Source organism: Hylobates moloch, unplaced genomic scaffold (assembly GCF_009828535.3).
Source record: "Hylobates moloch isolate HMO894 unplaced genomic scaffold, HMol_V3 SCAFFOLD_18, whole genome shotgun sequence".
NCBI lineage: Eukaryota > Metazoa > Chordata > Mammalia > Primates > Hylobatidae > Hylobates > Hylobates moloch.
Genome location: NW_026652293.1, coordinates 67,421,229 through 67,440,636, shown reverse-complemented (window position 1 = coordinate 67,440,636; position 19,408 = coordinate 67,421,229). Strand labels below are relative to the sequence as shown.

At 47.5% G+C, this 19,408-nt stretch overlaps 1 long non-coding RNA gene across 2 annotated transcripts; it reads right to left on the bottom strand.

The window, feature by feature from the left end:
* Positions 1-3,121: 3,121 nt before the first annotated feature.
* Positions 3,122-14,711, bottom strand: LOC116457643 (uncharacterized). 2 transcript variants are annotated; one of them, XR_004245071.2, is made up of 4 exons: positions 14,613-14,711; positions 9,984-10,110; positions 5,284-5,473; positions 3,122-5,065 (listed from the first exon to the last, which is right to left on the bottom strand). It is a non-coding gene; the product is annotated as an uncharacterized LOC116457643 (long non-coding RNA). The 2 variants fall into 2 exon arrangements; XR_004245072.2 differs by lacking the exon at positions 5,284-5,473.
* Between the last annotated feature and the right edge of the window lie 4,697 nt (positions 14,712-19,408).

Below are 19,408 nucleotides of genomic sequence, written 5' to 3'. Positions count from 1 at the left end.
TAAAATGGCTTTAACAAAATCTAAATCCATTTCATGTTGCGTAGACCTAGTCTGAGTTTGGAAGGGCAGCCCAATAGAAATGAAGGTGCTGACTTATTTTATGGCTCTAGTCTTTCAAGAAAAAAGAGTGACATTGCCTTGTGTGATTCTGGGAAGTAGCCTCCCACGTCCCTTCTCTGGGCGAGTGAAAAGGCCAATCTAGGTGCGTAGTGGGGCACCATGCGTGCTTCACACCACCTCTCACCTGTCACCTGGGACCCTTCCTCTCTGCCTTGTGGTTTACAGTCTCATGCCCATTTTCTCTGCTTTGTGGGTCCAGGACTATGCCTGCTTTTTTTTTTTTTTTTGAGACAGTGTTTTGCTCTGTTGCCCTGGCTGGAGTGCAGTGATGCGATCATAGCTCACTGCAGCCCTGACTTCCCAGGCTCAATTGATCCTCCCACCTCAGTCTCCTCAGTAGCTGAAACCTGGCTAACTTTTTTTATTTTTTGAAAAGACTGGGTCTTGCTGTGTTGCCCATGCTGGTCTTGAACTCCTGGCCTCAGGTGATCCACCCACCTCGGTGGCTGTAAGTGCTGGGATTATAGGCGTGAGCCACCACACCTGGCCCTACATCTGCCTTGTTAACAGCCTTATCTCCAGGATCCAGCACAGAACGTGTTGAGAAATGTTTGTTGAACAAATAAGTCAGTGGCTGGATGAATACATGAATAGTTAGGTGTGTCTTTAATTTTACAAAGTAGAGATGAAAATGTTTGAAGGAGATTTAAAAAGTACAGATCACTATTAAATATGCCTTTTTCTTTTTTCCCCTGCATGGATTTCTAGGTCAGAGTGTTGAATGGAAAACCCATTTTTCCCCTTGATTATAGAAATAATATATGCTTGTTCTAAAAACAAAATAAAATGAAAAAGATAAGGAAAAAGCTGACCCTCCCTCCTAATCGCGTCTCCATGCACCTCTGGAGCACGCCCTCCTGGTTCTCCTGAGTGTGTTCTGTGTAAGTATCCATTGCCCTTGCCATGGAGCCATCCTTTGCCTTCCGCTGTGCCTGGGAAGCTGACCCCCTCGGGGAATAACGCAGGTTCCTTTGGCCCCTGGCTTCCTGTGAGTTCAGCTGATGAGAAGCGCCTGCAGGAGTCGCAGGAGAGAAATCCTGAGACAGCCGCTCCCTGTGTCCACGTTCTTCTCTGTGTCTGTGCTTGTCTCTCTGTCCGTGCTCATCTCTGCGGCTGCTTGTCCTTCCTGGCTTCAGTTTCCACCACCGCCCCCAACCCTGCATGGTTCCAGTCCTAGCTAGGCCCAAGAAACTCTCTCCACCTGCTTTATTCTTCATGGGCATGGGGTCCTGAGGGCCCCGCCTTGCTAGCCTGGGTGTCGCCATCCTGTCTGTTCACTTTGCTCTGCACACAGCTCTTGAAGGGGTCCTTTCACTAAAGCTTCTTCCTATGGACCCTATTTGATAAATTCTGCTTTTAGCCAGGACCCTGATTGGAACAAGATGCATCTATAGTCACATAATTGGAGTTGCCCTATATATTCTATTTTATAATCTGCTTTTTAAAGTTAACTATACACTATTATAGGACTCTTTTAAATCCAGCAAATTTAACTACAGGTCCTCATTATTTTACTTGGTAAGATTTTCAACAGGATTTAATGAAATCCCACAAATATTGATTGAGCACCTGTCACGTACAGGATGTAGTCCTGCCCTTAGGCGGGGTACAGAGCCACATGGGCATTAAGACAGATGTGGAAATAATGTGGATGGAAAATACAAGGTGTCATCAGGGAGATGCTAGCTAAGAACCATGGAGTTCAAAGGATAGAGAGAGAGAGAGAGAGAGAGAGAGAATGGAGGCATCAAGCAAGGCTTCCTGCAGGAGGTATTGTCTGTGATACAACAGGAGGGTGTGGAAGACTTAAAACAAAGCGACCTGGAGCAGGAAGACACCCCAGGCAGAGACGGAAGAGCCAGCACCTGGAGCTGAAAACCTATGGTTGTTTGATTAGTGAAGAGTTGACTTTCTTCCATTGTCCTTTATTCATCTCCTCGAATGCAGTTTTCTGGAATCAATACCGTTTTTCTGTTACCTCTCTAGATTATAATCTGTGGGAGGCCAGGGACGATTCCTTCACATCTTGCTGGAAACCTCCCAGCTAGCCTATGGTAGGGATTCCAAAGACAGATTTGTTGAGAGAATTTGAATGGCCAACCTATGGCAGGCATGGAGATTTGTTGCCATCTTGGGGTAGGTGTTGAGGGCCAGGCTGAGTGGTTTGTGGGAAACTCTCTGAACCTGGTTCCTTCTGATGATGTCCCCTCTCTCTTTTCAAAGACTTCCTGCTCTTTCAGGCTGAGATGGAATCATAGACGTGAAAATGATTTGACAACAGGGAGGCTATCTCCTGAGAAAATGGGTCCCTTTTTCCCATCAATTCTTCTGAGTGTGGATCGGGAGTGGGAAGGCCACCCCTCTTCATGGAAATGATTTAGGAGGAAACTCAGACGCTCTGGTTTCTTGGCTGGTGTTCACTGGGGAACCCAACAGCAAATGGTTCTGCAGGATCAGGCTGGTCTTTGAGACCGAGGGTAAAACCAGAACTGAGTTGGGCTCTTCTACCACAGTTAAAAGTTCGGGGAGCCCCTCTTTTCCTGCTGCCCCTCGCTCTCCTCTGGCCAACCCAAGAACAGCCAGAGACCACCAAATTTCGCCTTGAACTCCTCCTTTCTCTCTTGCCCTCCACATCCTACCTATTTCATTGTACTTGGTGGCTCAGGGTCCTGATGGTTGGGCAAGGGATTATGGCAGAGTTTGGGATACCTGTACAGCGCTCACGTGTTTAGTAACTACGTACAGCTGCTGATGGTGCAGCAGCAGCAACAACACGGAAGCAGAAGAGGGTATGCCCAGGCATGCACGTGTGCTCTGCCGCACACTGACCGTGTACATGCCTTTGCCATTGGGCAGCTTCCTGCTGTTAGGTTTAGTGTCCCCTCTGTAAACTGGAGATGGGAACATCTAGCGACCCTCACAGTGTTATTGTGCAAACAAGGGAGAGAAAAGGCAAGTGGAAGCGTGTAGGACAACACTCCACATGGAGACTCAGCAGATTTTATTATTTTTCTCCTTACACACAAGTACTCTATGTTTTAAAATTCCAAACTCCTGTGGGAATGAAATGTGTTTCTTTGTGAATGGGTATCTGTTACTATCACATGCAGTGCAAATTCTCATGGAGGTAGGGATAGCAGACATCCAGTTTGGGAAGAGGTGTTATAGTTGGGGAGAAATCAGGTTTATCTAGCATTTATTTATTACTCATTCATTTATTCATTTATTTGAGACAGGGTCTTCCTGCTCTGTTGCCCAGGCTGGAGAGCAGTGGTGCCATCCTAGCTCACTGCAGCCTTGACCTCCTGGCTCGAGTGATCGTCCCATGTCAGTCTCCAGAGTAGCTGAGATTATACGTGCATGCAACCATGCCAGGCTATCTGGCTTTCAAAGCAGGTCTATGGAGACTTGCTCTGATGCTATCACCAGTTTCTAAAGTAAAATTAAAATGAAGAAAGGAAAAAAAAAGAAAAAAGAAAATGAAAGTCTTGAGTGTGTGGCTTCCATTTCTAAATCCAGTCATTCTCTTGTCTTGAGAGCTGCAAAATGTGCCATATGTGGTTGCATGACCCTCCCCAAGCCTGTGATACGCTTTTCAGGGAGGAGAGCTGCTCTGAATGCAACCAAGTGGCGTGGATGGAACCCCAGGGTGTCCTGTTATGACAGTCTTGTAAACATCTAGGAAAACCTGTTGGTGGCTGAAAAATTCAGATTCTAAATACTGTTTACTCCTGAATAATTTGTAATTCCTTTCCCAGCTCAAATAACTATAAACCTCTCCAAAGTGCTTTATAAACACTCATTAGAGTCTTACAAAACTCTTTTGAGTGCCATATGATTATCTCCATTTGGCAAATGAGTAAACTGAGTCACAAAAGTTGAAAGATCTGCTCAAAGTTATGCCAGAAGCAAAGGCAGGGCTGGGCTGGAACCCAGACTTCCCGGCTCCTTGGCTGGTGAACAGCTCCACAGAATGTGCTGGAACTAGGCACGTCCAGGCTCCTGATCTTCCTGGGGCCCCATGATGCCTCTTGCTTCTGCTAGTGACCCTTCATTCAGTTCACTGGGACTGGCTGAGGTCCCCTGCCTCCTGAGACCTCACTGCCCAAAAGCAAAGACTCCAACTCTGAATAGTCAACTGAGCCACATGCCTGACAACCACCTCTATCTTTTCCTCCTGAACAGGATTAAATTAAACCCCACAGCTGCATGTGGGGCTCTTCTCCAAAGCCTGCTTAGAAGGGCTCACAGAAGGATAAGCAGATAGAGCAGTTAAATTTGGGGTTTTCTGCTTTTCTGTTTGTTGATCAGCTGAAAATAGCCAGGATTAGGTGAGTGAGCTAAATATTTCCTGTTTTTTTGGCTGCCTTGCATTTGAACCCACTTCTTATACTGGGACTCTGCCATCCACCAGGGAAACAGGAAAGGCTGGCTACTAGCTCTCCTAGACCCCTGGCAGTGGGGTGTGGACACAGGACCCAAGCTTGGCCAGCTGGACCAAGTGAGCAGTGAGTGAGGAGAATCAGCCCGGGGACACTGGAGACTTGAGCTGAAGGTGGGCAGTGGAGGTCCCAGCATCCCACACCTGTTAGCAGTGGTGCCATGGGGCTGGCAGGGTGGCCAGGGTCTCAGGGAAGTACCTCATCATCAGGTTGGACAGTGCAAGACCTCAGCTGCGGTGAAAGCTGACAACCCCTGGTGTGCTTTGCTTCCTGTTCATTTCCAGAAACTTCTGGGTTGACTTGTGAGTTACTGGTTAGTCTTCCAACTAATTTTTTTCTTGGTGACATTCACAAGAATCAGGAGTTTTGTTTATTTGTATCTTCATGGGTACGAGTTGGAAAATGAGAAAGATTTTCTTTTTCCATCCTCTCTCAACATATTATTGAGAGATGAGCGCCCAGAGCTAGGATGTGACCGTTGATAAACAGAGATGGTGAAAATGCTGTAAGAAAGAAAGGCAGTAAAGTTTAGGATGTGAGGTTAGAGGATGGTCTAGCTCATTGTTCTCCTGCAGGCCTGAACCCACATCAACAATATCGGTTGGCAAGCCACTATCACATCACATTGAGACCACCTGTACCACTGTCACCATGACCAGCAGCACTGCCCGGCACTGTAACCATGACGGTCATGACTAAGTCAGCATCTCTGTGTACTCACCTCCTGTCTTCCTCTAAGCTCCTCTCAACAGAGTCTCTTTGTCCAGGGTTCTTAGCCAGCTTGGATGTGAAGCTGAGGTGGGACTGCTTACAGCCGTAAGTAGGGAGCAAAGACTACACCGGCGCCCGAGCCCTGGATGTTGCCGTATCCACGCTGCGTGGGCATGTGATGGTGCTGTCCATCTGGAAATCTTAGAAAATGGTGTTTTTACCTGTGCTCATGGCCGTGGGCAAAAGGCTTCTTATAGACTCTTAGAAGAAGATAACATAATAAAAGCTAATATTTTTTGAGTGCTTATTATGTAAAATCTCCTTTAATTTTTCCACCATCCTTATGAGAAAGGTGTTATTATTATCCCTAATTTACCCGGTCTCGGTGGTGAAGACAGCCCGCCTTTGCTGCTACCTTGCTGCAGTGCCCGTGCAGGAGCCTACAGGCTCCTGGGTGGTTTCCAAAGCTGACTCTACATCGAAATTCCACAAAAAGACGAGACAACGGCAGATTTCCAGGGTCCACGCCCAAAGATTTTAATTCAGTAAACCTTGAGAGGGTGAGGGTGAGGGCTTGGAGATGGAATTATTGCAAGCATCCCAAGGGATTCTGAAGGAATCTGCCCATGGACAAGCCCCCGGGAACACTGGCTGACACGAGCACATATGTGGCCATTCCCATTCTGTGCGTTTGGCTGAGAAGGTGTGTAGGTCACAGTATTCTTTCCTGCTAAGCCTCGACTTGGCCTCAGAATCTGTCTCAGTGCAGGCAGTGACTAGCAATCATTTGCAGGTGGCTTCAAGACAAAACCAATTTGTCATCCTCAGCCTAGAGCCTCCAGAAAGGGTACTGAAGAAGCTGAGTTTTATCACAGTCCACCCATTCAACAAAGAAAATGACAGAGTATCTCTGCACCTCTGGCTTCTTTCTACTGTGTTATGGGGGGAGAAGATCATCAAACTTTTCACCTTCCTGGAGAGGGCGGATTCTTATCTCTAAATTACTCTGTTAGTGAAGGGAATGCTGGCTATTATAACATTTTATAACATGTTATAGCTGTCATTGAAACTGTTCTGTGGTTAGTTTTTTTTTTTTTTTAAGCAATCAAATGATCAGGTTCTACCCCATGAATTGGATTAGCTTGCACATGTTGGACCCATTAGTTAGGACGGCTCTCAACACCAAATCAGTCACATTTAATCAGCAGCAGGGAATGGGGAAGGGGTCCTGTTCCATCCAGCCCGTCAGGTTCCAGGCAGATGAAGGCTCTGTCGTCCTTAATGTGTGTTTACTTGATCCCCCAGGTGTTGACCTCCAAGAGACAGATGGTAGTGAAAGATAGTGGAGAATTGCCCAGGAAGCTTTTTTATTTTATTTTTATTTTTTAACGGAGTTTCACTCTTATCACCCAGGCAGGAGTGCAGTGGCGAGATGTCGGCTCACTGCAATCTCTGCCTCCCAGATTCAAGCGATTTTCCTGCCACAGCCTCCCAAGTAGCTGGGATTACAGGCATGTGCCACCATACCTGGCTAATTTTGTATTTTTAGGAGAGACGGGGTGTAACCATGTTGACCAGGCTGGTCTTGAACTCCTGACCTCAGGTCATCCACCCGCCTCGGCCTCCCAAAGTGCTGGGATTACAGGTGTGAGCCACCGTGACCGGCCCAGGAAGTTTTACAGATCGTTGGCAGAGGGAAAATTGGCCAGAACCCCGTCACATGGCTATGCTCAACTGCAAATAGTCTAGGAAATAGAGCCCAGCTTGCCCAGGAGGAAAGGGAAGCGGGTTTGATGAGTAGCTAGCCAGAGTTCCCTTGGAGCTAGGGGGGTCTGTGGCCATGCCCTAGAAGGAGTGATTGAGTCCCGCAGAATCCACAGTGGGTAGTTCTTGTGTTAGTGACATGTAATCTTGTCACTCTTGAGTTGTTCCCATATTAGACAATTAAAATACATTCAATGGGACGGTTTTCAAATTTTGAATAGTAAACACATACACGCACACACACACACAAAATCTAAGAACAATAAATACTTTAAAATTCTTTGGTGGGCGGATCATGAGGTCAGGAGATCGAGACCATCCTCGCTAACACGGTGAAACCCCGTCTCTACTAAAAAATACAAAAAAATTAGGCGGGCGTGGTGGCGGGTGCCTGTAGTCCCAGCTACTCAGTAGGCTGAGGCAGAAGAATGGCGTGAACCCGAGAGGCGGAGCTTGCAGTGAGCCAAGATCGCGACACTGCACTCCAGCCTGGGTGACAGAGCAAGACTCCATCTCAAAAAAAAAAAAAAAAAAAAAAAAATTCTTCTTCCTCATTTGAACACTCTATAGCAATATTTTTGGAGTTCTGGAATTATCTCCATTGTTTAACAATCTCATAACTTTTGTGGAGCTCTTTACAGTTATCATCTTAGAATGCCTGTCCAGCTCACCTCATGGTTTTGTTTTTTTAGCTGTTTGTCTTCCAAACTGTTTTCTTCAGCTCTAAGGGAAGCCTGTCAGAATCCGTCCTGGTCTTCTCCATATTCTTAAATGAAGACTGGAGGGATAAATGGAATTTTCTGGCTTCTTTGGAAAAATGTTAATCTGGTTCTTTAATCTTGGAAGCAGGTGTCCGTGGTAAGGAAAATGTGTGCTCTGAGGCCACCTCTGGTGTGTGTGTGTGTGTGTGTGTGTGTGTGTTTGGGGCTGGAGGGTGTGGGGTGTCACCTGGCCAGAGCATTGAACCTCTTATTGTTTCCATTTACACAATGAGGATAATAACACCAACCTCACAGATGGTAGTGAGGTGTAGGGGAGGCAGTGCCTGATGTATGGTAGGCATCAAAACTGGTAAGTGTTGTTATTCCTATTGTTAATGCCAGAGTCAAAGGGCTCAGACATGGCTCGGGATGTGTGGGTAGAATTTATACGTAGGGATAAGAATCTGTACATATAGACGCAGAACAAAGGTGTGGTCAGGGATGCTCTCCCGCTGGCCCACCCCCTGAAGGGCTTCTAGTGGGGGTGTCTCCCAGAGCCCTTCCTTATAACAAACCCTGTATGCCCTCCAGCCCTCTCTGCACAGTGACTCAGTTTCCCTTGTGATAAAAGGGGATTCGACTACAGTTCTAAACTTGCCTGTAAAACACATTGAGAGCCTTGAAATAAAGGTGGTATTTAGTGTGAGTTCAAAGCGTTATGTAATTATTTTATTGCCCCTTTTATTCCTGAGTTTTCTTTCTGTTTGCTCTGCTTACAAACCCAAGCTACAGCCATAAAACCACTTTTATGCCAGCGCCTTTCACACACATTGTGTACTACCCGCACACGGCCATCAAGGTTCAAAGTGCTCAGGAGGATGAGCATGGAGAAGCAGAACAGGAGCGCCAGCAATTTCCGCCTAATTGAGGCCATTACTGTGCACTGTCTCTGAAACTGGGTCATGGTTGATGCTTTTTTTTTTTTTTTTTTTTTTTTTTTTTTTTAGCTATCCAAATGACCAGCTTCTGTCTCATGAATTGGATTAGCTTGCTCATGGGGGACCTGTTAGCGAGGATGGCCCCCAACATCAAATCAATTCTGTTTCTCAAGCCATCATTCTTTCTTGTAGATTCAGAGCTTATGTCCTGCCACCATTCTTTCCAGAGCCCCATTACCTGAAACCACAGGATTTTTTTTTGTTTTTGTTTTTGAGACAGAGTCTGTCTCTGTAGCCCAGGCTGGAGTGCAGTGGCACAATCTAGGCTCACCGCAACCTCTGCCCCCCAGGTTCAAGCAATTCTCTTGCCTCAGCCTCCCGAGTAGCTGGGACTACAGGTGCAAGCCACCACACTCAGCTAATTTTTGTATTTTTAGTAGAGACAGAGTTTCACCATGTTGACCAGGCTGGTCTCAAACTCTTGAACTCGACCTTCCAAAGTGCTGGGATTACAGGTGTGAGCCACCATGCCCGGACTTGAAACTATATGATTAAAGAAGCTTTGAGTTGGAAAAGACCCTAGAGGTCTGCTGATGTCATCGCGCACCCAGGTGGGAGTCCCTTTTACAGCATCCCACGTGGACAGTGGCACAACCTTTGCAGCAAGCACAGGGTCCACCCTCACTATGTGGAGAGGCCTCCCATCCTATCATTGGGTGGATGTGGTTGCAAAATGTTTTTCCTTACACCAACAGAAACGTGACTAGACTCAGGTGAGTCCCATGGAGCAGGAAAGGCTTCGGAAGCTCTGTCAGTCTCAGACCTCTTTAAAGCCCTGAGCGGGAACGGAAGAAATTCAGGATCCGAGGGGACATTTCCATTCTGGTTCTTTCTGAACGTGGTTTTACAAACCCTGGCAAGTGGCAGCCCATTTAAATGAGGCACTGCTTGGGGTGAATTTGACAGGATCGAGCCTTCAAGGGCAGCAGCTTTGTTGCTGTTCTGATCTGTGCCTTTCGCTTTTAGTTAAAATAAGGAACTGCAAGCCAACATATTATGCAAGAACAAGGGAAGCCTCTCTGGCATCTGCCTAACCCAGCAGGAGCTTAAAGGGAATGATCCAGTCCTCAAATTGATGGACTAAATCATTTATTCAGTTGCATTCAACACATTCCTACTGTGTGAACAGTCCTGCGGGATAAGAGAATTCAGATCCTTACGCTTGAGAAGCTTACAAACTCCTTAGGGAGGTGGGAAACTTTAGCTGGACAAGATCACTGTACACCTCGCCCCTACGGAAATCTCACCTTCAGACATTGGAGAAGTGCAGTGGCCATTTGGAGCATCTGTTCTTCCTCCTTCCATTGGTCTTTTGGTCACACACACCCCAGAGAACAACTTCCTTCTGTCAGTCAGCCATCTCACTGCATGGACCTAGAGAGCAAGGAGAATGTGAGTGGGTGTGGGGCTGCAAGGCAAGAAACCTGACTCTGAAGACAGGTCCAGCCAGGGAGGGCTGGTTCTGCGGCCAGACAGTGACAGCCAGACGCTGGGGTTGGTGGTTAGATGCTTTGCAGGGAGCCCATGAAAAAAGCTTTGTAAAATTGTATGGAGTAAATGAACACGTGAGGGAGTAAATGAACCTGGAATCTACGCTATGTCTGCCCATGGTCCCAAAGTATTACCCAACTCCATCCTCATTCTTCTGTGCCATATGCTTTAGTCCAGATGGCTCAGGGAAGGAGATTTCTAAAACCAAACAATTCTAGACATCTCTTGCATCTGAGTGCATCCTCACACTCCTTTCCTAAGAGACTTTATAGAGCAGAGGATTCTAGAAGCAAGGTCTTGTGGGATTCTCCCTCTTTTAATCTCTCAACAAAGATAGGCAGAGGAATTTATTATTATCCATTTAAGTTGACTGGTGTCCAAGAAAATCCAGCAGTGAGTGCACTAACGTTTAGGCAGAGCCTTTTAATGTGAGCTCAAAGCACTTGGGAAAAATTTTATATTCATAGTGTTCAAGTGAAGCAAGTAGATGTCAAGAATTATTATCCCATTTAATAGGTGGAAAATCTGAGGCCCTCATTCATAGAGTGAGTCAAGAATACAGCTTGGGAGAGATGCCATGTCTTTCTCTGCCTGCACAAGTAGGTGAAATACCACGCAGATATCTCTGTAACATGGGTTTTGGCATATTTGCCTTCTCTGAAGTCGGCTTTCCCTGGTCAGGGCTCCTGCAGGAGCCAGATGGTGGGGGATGGGTGCAAAGTCATCTATACCTTTGCCATGTCAGTCCCTGGGAGGGGAGGATGGTGGGCTTCTCTCCAGGGGGCCTCTGCCACTGTGTTCCTGCACTGTCTAGAGTCTCTTGGCAATTCATATTTCTTGTACACTCTTCATTCTTGCCCTCTTCCTCTTGGGACACAGGGACATACCTCACCTTCCCCAGTGAGTCCCAAACCCAGCTTATTCTTTTCTGCTGCATCTCCTGGGAATTCTCAGTGTCTTCAGCCTCAGGGTGTCCATTCCTGAGCTGACCACTCACCTTCCTCATTGCCTTCTTTGGTCATACACATGGCTATGCCTACGGCTATGCTCAGAGTCACACAGAATTGTCTCACTTCAAAAATATTGGGCCCAGAAGTCTCCCTCTCTGACTACAAACTCTTCCGCCACTTGCCAAGAAATATTTCTGACTTTAACCATCCTCTACTCCACTGTAGGCCCATGGCCTACCCATTTCAATAGTGCTTCCTCGAGCCTATGAACCCCCTCCTGCATCTCCTAGAGTCTTCACTGAATATTATGTCAATTCTCAGCCTCAGCTCTAAATGCTCATGGTTTCCAAAAACATACCTACAACCCACCATAGGTCCTGAGCACCAAAGCCTGATGTCCAGTTGCCCAGTGGACAGACATCTCCACTGGGACATCTCATAAGCACTAAAAACCTCAATGTACTGAAACCTGAATTTATATTTCTCTCCCCAAATGTGCTCCATTTCCATGTTCCCTTTCTCAACATCCATCCAGTGAAAAGGTTGCTCAAGCCCAAGTCCAGAGCCACCCTTGGCACGCTCATATTCCTGAGCCCCCCACTTCCATCGGCCACCCAGGTGCTTGTCAGTTTGCCCACTTTCTCCCTCTCCACAGCCCTTTTCCTAGTTCAGATGTTCTGTCTCCCTTGTTGGGATCATGTCAACCTCTTCCTCACTTGACTCTGGCTCTGGGCTTGTGCCTTCAACTGATTCTCCAAACCGTAGCAAGAGGGATGCCTCAAATCACAGATCAGATCCATCTCTCCTTAAAGCCCTGCAGCAGCTTCCTGTGGGCCCTCAGGATAGAATTCAAACACTTCCAGGACCTGGACATCTCCTGCCCCTCCGCAGCCCTGCCTCACCCTGCATTCCAGCGCCACCAAACCACAGTCAGTCCCTTCTATGGTTTTGGGTCTCCTGTCTGGGAACTTTGCACCTGTTCTCTGCTTGAACTCTCACTTTCACCCACGTGACCTGGCTCACTCCTCACTCTCCCGCACGTCTCAGCTTGGAAGTCACCAATTCCTGAAAGCCTTCCCTGACCCTCACGTCCAGGTTAGATCCCCCACCTGGATTCCCACAGCACCATGTTATTCCCCTACCATAACCCTAGTCATGCCCTTTAGCGAAGAGCCAACAGTTATTAAGCACCTGCTGTGTTAGGCTGTTTCTTAGGACTTTATAAGAATGATCACATTTAATCCTATGAAGTAGGTACTGCTATTATCCTATTTTTTAGATGAACAAATTGAGGCAAGAGCAGTCACACACACATAGAGTCAGTAAGTGGTAAAGTTGGGATAGAAACCAAGACAATCTGACTCATGGATGTTACACCGTGTGTTAGAATTAGCCTTGAAACAAAGACACAAGCTTGTGCCCTGTGCCAAGAAAGTTTCCGATGATGGTGGCAGTGGTGGTGGTAGGATTTAATCAGTTGGCAGAAGTCTGTATTTCTAACAATCTCTGATTCAAATGGGCAGCACCCATGTCCATTTCTCTTTATTGCAATTGTATGATGTTTCTTACCTTCACTCTGCAACAAGCTTGGTGAAGACAGAGAACATGTATCTGAAGACCTTCATCTCCCCTCAGTTCCTAGACCAGCACTAGCCCATAGTCAACCCTCCATCAAGGTAGAGGGAGAGAGTAAGTGGCTTTTACCCTGTGCTTTCTGAACTCCTGGGATGCTAGAAAGAGCCAGATAACCTTGTCCACTGAACCCACAAATTCACTGTCTTCATCCCTTCCTCACTCCACTTCCTTCCCAGTAGTTGTTGGAGTTTTTGAATTTTCCCTCTGTGAGCCCTTGCCCTCCCCTGTCATGTTCTCAGCAAAGGCCCTGGCCTCCAGGTCCATGAGAACAGGATTCCCCATAGCAAGAGCTCTTCCCTAGCCTCCTCTACTTCCAAAGGGGCTGGAATCTTCACCCCTTGAACCCTTCCCTTTGTAGAGCACAGAAGAAGCGGAGCCCTCCTCCTGCCCTGGGCTCCCCTGCCCCACGTGTTCCTGGAGAGCGCCCTTGGGCCACTGTTGTAACCACATGGTGACTTGCTTGTTCTCATCCTTCATGACCCCCCCTCCTCCCATGCCCCACTTTGTTAATTTCACTCTCCTCTCAAAACTCCTCACAGTACCAGTGACGGGGTATAAATGCAGCTGGACATCGAGGCTCCCACAGACAGACCCAAACCTATCTTCCAAGTGGTAACTTCTTTTCTCTCCTCTTCTTCAAATAGGTCTCTTCCTTACACATTTCTGCCGTTCCTTTCTCTCTCTGCCTTGCCTCTCCCTTTTATCCCGCCACAGCCTTATCCAACCTCCCAGCCCAGCTTGGACTCAGCTTTCCTAGGAGGCTCCCAGACAGTCCAGTGGGCTCTCATTTCTTTGAGTGTATTCAGCAGTTGGCTGATGCCGCATCTCCAGCAATTGCCCTAGGTTGTCTTATCTCCCTAATGGCCCGTAAACCCCTTGAGGGCAGGATCTGGACTTTGTACTCTAAAAATGTCTTCATACTAGAGAATGCTCCACACATGTGTGATGCTTCGGGGAGTCCCATCCTTCATCAGAGATTCCCACTGGTGCCAGCTCATAGCTCATCATGACGTGTCCCAGATGGTAACAGGGAGTAGCCTATGACAAGCAGGAGTTTTTCCCTGAAGTCTTCCTGTTTATTGCACCGGGCTGGCTGCAAGACTTTGAGGATGCTGCCCCAGGGGCCAGCAGAGTTAACTGGGGCAGGAACCATGATTGCTGTGCCTGGATGCTGGCCAGTGTGGCCCCACCAGAAGAGGCCGGGAGCCAGAGCTGCATGCTTCTGTCAGCACCAGCCTCCTAAAAACACTCTCGACTTTCTCCAAGCATGGATTGCCTGAGCTCCCCTCCTGCTCCCCAAAGAGGCTGGGGAACAAGTCAGACAGGCTCAGCTGTGGGAGGCTGGAGCAAAAAGACCAATAAAACTGACTTTATTTGTAATGTTCCCAAGTTTGTGATTTTGTTATTTCTACTCTGTTTCCTGGGAGCAATGAAACAAGGAAACGGAACAAAAAATAACAAAACCCTGCTCTAAGTATACATGAACTTTAAGGCCTCCCTCCGGCTCCCTCTCTTCCTCCTTCCTCGCCAGGTTTGCCTGGCTGACCCTTCCAGCCAGCGAATTCCTTTCCCAGATTGAGTGTTTTCCATTTTAATTTTTATGGCATTTCCCTGGATTAATGGTTAACGCATTCATTTTCTCCCCTCCACCCTCCATTATCAAAGAGTGCTTTGAATAACCATTAACTCTCTGGTTAACCGAAAGAAACACGTTAATCATCTACAAGTCCTGGGGCAGGAAAATTATTCTTGGTAACCTTCTCCCATTGGCAAGAGAGCCACTGTCCCTGAGCAGCTCACCTTCAGCCACACCTGGGTCTAGAAGCTTGCAAAACCCCTCCGGTAATCTTGTTACGAGGACTTAGTAAACCGAGGTCATAAACTGCTGAATGGCTAAGCGCTGTGCTTTTCAACCCAGCCACCACTGGTTCTCTAGGACCCTATAAAGAGACAAGGCTGGGCTGCTTCTTCTCCCCCTCCTTTTTTTTTTGATTGTTTTGCCAGTAAAGTCTCATCTATCGTACATTCCTTGTTACTGGGAAACTCAAGTGGCTGTACAGGCTGTTCTTGGAGCCACAGTTAAATGCGCTTTGACCCAAACACACACGTGGCGTCATCCTGAGCTCTGTTTGCGTGGGGCCGGGACACCGGACTAGGAAACCTCTCCCTGCTCTAGCAACTGAGTGTGGCCAGGATTGAAGGACCACAGGGGGTGGCTCTGGATGCAGCAACCCAAGTCCCCTTTTCAGGGAGGGTGACCTCTTTCTGAAGTTCAGTGGATGGCCCCCTTCCAGGGATAGGCAGACAGGAGGAGGAGGAGGAAGAAAAGGAGGAGAAAAGCTCTCAACAGCCCCCCACTCCCAACCCATCCAGGAGAGAAGGACTGCAGTCCCCGAGACCAGCTGGAGGAGTGGCGTGTGCACGGTGTGCCCGCAGGGTAGAGCGCGCCATCTTGGAGAGATGCCTCTTTCATTCACAAAGCGGATCTGTTGCAGAGCCCAGAGCCCCGGGGAGAGCAGGGCGGCGTCCAAGTGCTTGCTGGGTTTGGCTTGCACTCCCTCTCCCTTAAAGAAGACAGAGGCGGAAGGGAGAGGCTGTTCTTTGGAAGGGAGCCTCAGGCACTGCTAGACTTATTAGGAAAGATATTGCTGGGGTCTTGGCAAGCCGTGGGTACAGCGCTCCTCATCGTCATTCTGGTGCGGCTGGTTACTGTCACCCTGCCTCCTCCCCGCCGGCCTGCGAGCCTCTCTGTTCCAGATCCAAACATTTCCACATTAGGCAGCCTGCATGTGCATTTCCCTGGCAGTGGAGGGAAAGGCACCCCTGTGACCTGGGATGACCGACGACGGGGACTTGCCCTCCTCCCCCACAGGTGCACTTGCTCTTTTCTGGGCCAGCCTTGTGATCTGGTGTCCAGGCACTTGGCAACATTTAGCAAGTGTTCCTCAGTGCTCTGTTTGGTAGTTAACGCTGTTGACACAGACACCTTTGGGAGCACGTGGGAGAAGCTGCTGCCTCCGTTTCCCCCTGTGTTACAGCGCCTGGCGCGGTCTGTTGCCCCCTCAGAAGTGGTGGGCGACTTTACCTCCTTTTTCATCCCTAGCCCTCTCCCTTGAAGCTGTCCTGATCTCTCTTTTGGACCCAGGAACGTGAGCAGAGGTTATTACTCACTATATATACACACTGCATCTAGACCCGTGCATGCCTTCTTGGTGTCAAGGACGCACCGCATTTCAAAGACTTCATGAAAAAGAACGTGAGGTATCTCACATGGTGACATGATAAAGCTTTGGACAACGTGGGTTAAGATAAAAATAGGTCATTACAATTAATTGTATCTCTGTCTTTTGACCCTTCAGTGGCTCCTGAAATCCATCACACATGTGGCTCGCAAATATTTTGGTCGGAAAACGCTGCCGTAGATTGTCCCACGGTGAAATGGTTCCCTCCGGGCTTACGGGACTGCTATAGAAGGGTCCTAAGGTTCTGTGCCTCCCTGCTTTCCAAGTGGCTGCAAACTTCTCTGCCTACCGCTTCCTCTCACTGGATGTTTCCTTCCTGCCCTCCTCCCTAAGGAAATCCTAGTCCCTGTTCAGGATGCAGAGCTGGAGCCTCCACTCCAGGAAGCCACTCATGTTGTTGCCAACACAACCCCCTGCACACATGCAGTATTAGGCATTGTTGCTCTGCCTGGCTGTCCCTGGGCTGTGCTGTCCTTGAGGGCAGTTTTGGTGTCTAATTCCCAGAGAGCGCAAGAACACAAGCATGCTCATCCAGACGTTAGTAAGCGGCCCTAAGGGGTGGAGCAGTCAGACTCCGGTTTTATTTATTTTTCCCCTGCGGGGAGCAATCAATTATTAACCGAAGTCATGATACTTTGGTTGCTTTTATCAGCGCATGAAAATATCAATCAAGGCTGGGTTTCAGACCTGCCTGGTACTATTCAAAGGAAATTTTTTAGTAATTCTTATTTTATTAAGGGCACTAGTATATTCAGATCAAGTAAAATTTCACATATAACAGGTTCTCTCTTCTATATGAAATGTTTGTGGGAAATCTATCATGCATCAGGTGCTCTCAAAAGGTGGCGAGGTGTAAATGTCAACCTCAAAGCCCGCAGTGTCCAACACGGCGGCTCTTAGCACCTGAAGCATGCCTCGTCCACAATGAGATGTGCTGAAAATGTAATACACATCCAGATTTTGAAGACTTGGTAAAATATCTCACTAGCAATTTTTTATATTGATTACATGAGGAAGTGATAATATTTTGGGTTGGTTAAGTTAAACGTATTATTAAAATTCATCTCACCTGTTTCTTTTTAAAAGTGGCTTCTAGAGAATTTTAACTAACATGTAGTTCACATGTTTCTATGAGACAGTGCTGCTCTAAGGCGATTATGCTTTGTTTGTTTTGAGACACTCACAGGTGTCTGTGAGCATTTCAACCGGGTTTATAACAGCTTAGGAAACTGGGAACTTTGACTTGGAACTTTCCCGCCAAGTGACAAAACATCCGTCCAGTGATAGAAGTTTTAATTCTACTTCCTCCAGCTAGATCTTGCCTGGAGGACCCACGTTGACTTACTCTCTCCAGAAACGGCCCCACTGGCTCTCTGGGGGAACTCCTAGGTTCTGCAGGGACTTGCTAGGTAGTAATTACAGGTGTGTAGAGACCCTCCTGCTTCATACGCTCAGTCATCATTGTTTACTTTTACCAGGCACCAGGGGCGTGATGCGAGCTTAGCTGAAAGGAGAGAAGACTCGGCAAGCATATCACCTTGAAGCTGACCTGTCAGCCAGATTTCACAGCACCTGCCTGTTCCAGCCTGAGGGGCTGCGATTCATTCCTTGGGAAAGAGAGCTGCAAATTCCCTCTCTAGGCCACAGTCCAAATCCTTGCTCCTCTCTCTCCGGTTCTGGAAGACAGAATGGAGGCATCTACAGAGCAAGGACATGTTTTCTACCTGAATTAGCTTCTCTGACACCTTCAAACCATCTCTAAGAAATTGATTTTTTAACATACACATATACAGGTAAACATTTAAATCTATGCCATAATGTATTTGCACTTCGAGTCCCCCTGAAGTCCTAAGTCACATGCTTCTCTTCCTAGGGGTTCTGTCTGAAGCAGAGACCCCTGGATTGGAGCAGTGGGAAGAATCCTGATGAATCAGGTGTTCCTGCCTGTTTACATTAACTAGGCACCCTGCCTGCCCACCCCACATGCTGAATACTGCTGGGGAGAAGAGAAGAAACATTTATTAAAGGCAAGGAAAAATTAGGGCCTTTTCATTGAGGTCAGAAGATTTTCGAGGTTGTATCAGCTGGCCAGGTGCATGACCAATTTTCTTGACTCCTTAGAAGCGGCAAAGTATTTGAAAAATAATGGAGCCCTTAGTCCTACAAGTAAAAACCCATTTATCTTGGGAATTTTTTAAAAAGTGCTGGCGATGGAAAATTTCCGATGAGATGCATTTCTTCCTGCCTGAATGTCTCGAATGCTTGCTGGATTCGTCTCCCTGCTAAGACACTCACACTTGCAAATCTGTGCTTTTCAAGGTGGGGAGATGAAAATAAAAAGTCTGTGAGATGTATTTCTGGGAGGCCTGAAAACAGGAAGCAAATTGGAACCACAGCATGTGGGGCACGGATGCTGGATTCTGGGGGATATTTGCTTATTTGGAAAGGCTGCAAACATTCCATCCTACCCACTGCTAGGAGCTCTGCACTTTGTTAACGTCCCGTGGAAACCAAGGTTCTCTTTGGGACTCGACAAGACTGGGTTATTTTTCTCAGCTTAAATTGTTTTTTTATGGTTATCCTCAGTACTCTTGACTGTTTTGGGATATTTTCATACTTTTTATTTTTTAAAAACCCCAGAACATCCTGATTTTGAAAAGGTACATTCACCCAAATAAGGTGCCCTGAGCATAGACAAGGCTGCCTCAATATTTCATGTGTCAACAGCCAATGCCCCCAGTACGTGCAGAAAAGCCTGAGAACAAGGAAGGAAGAAAAAGGTCTGGTCCTTGCCCTGTGGGTATTTAAGCATCTCTCAGCCCCCTCCTCTGACTTCTCAACTACGTTCACCTCTGTGGCCTCGAATGGAGAGAACTGGGGTTATAGAGGAGGATATTAGGTATGCCTGCTATAGAATGAGGAAGGCATTTCAGGATGTGCTTGGGGAGGAGATGGAATGAATGGCAAAGGGGATGTTTGTCCGTGAGGGTGGTCTGTGATCTCTGGGCAGGGGATGTCTGTGCAGCTCCCTTCATGGCCTCTCCTGGCCCACACAGTAGACAGTGTTTGCCACAGACCCTGGACAAAGTCACAGAGTGGTGTTGGTACCGTTTCATAGGAGGGGTCCTAGGGGACATTCTAGGAAGTTCTTCATCAGCTTGGGAAGGTGCAGGCTCTGCAGTCATTAAACACAGTCTATCAGCGAGAGAAGCCCCAAAGCTGCTGCTCCTGCTGTTCTGCATGGTGTGGGAAACTACGGCACTGGCACAACTTTGGGAGCTCTCTTTGATCTCTTGTTTGTCTGCATTTCTCATACTCTTCCAGTCACCAAGTGTCATCATTCTTCCCCGGGTT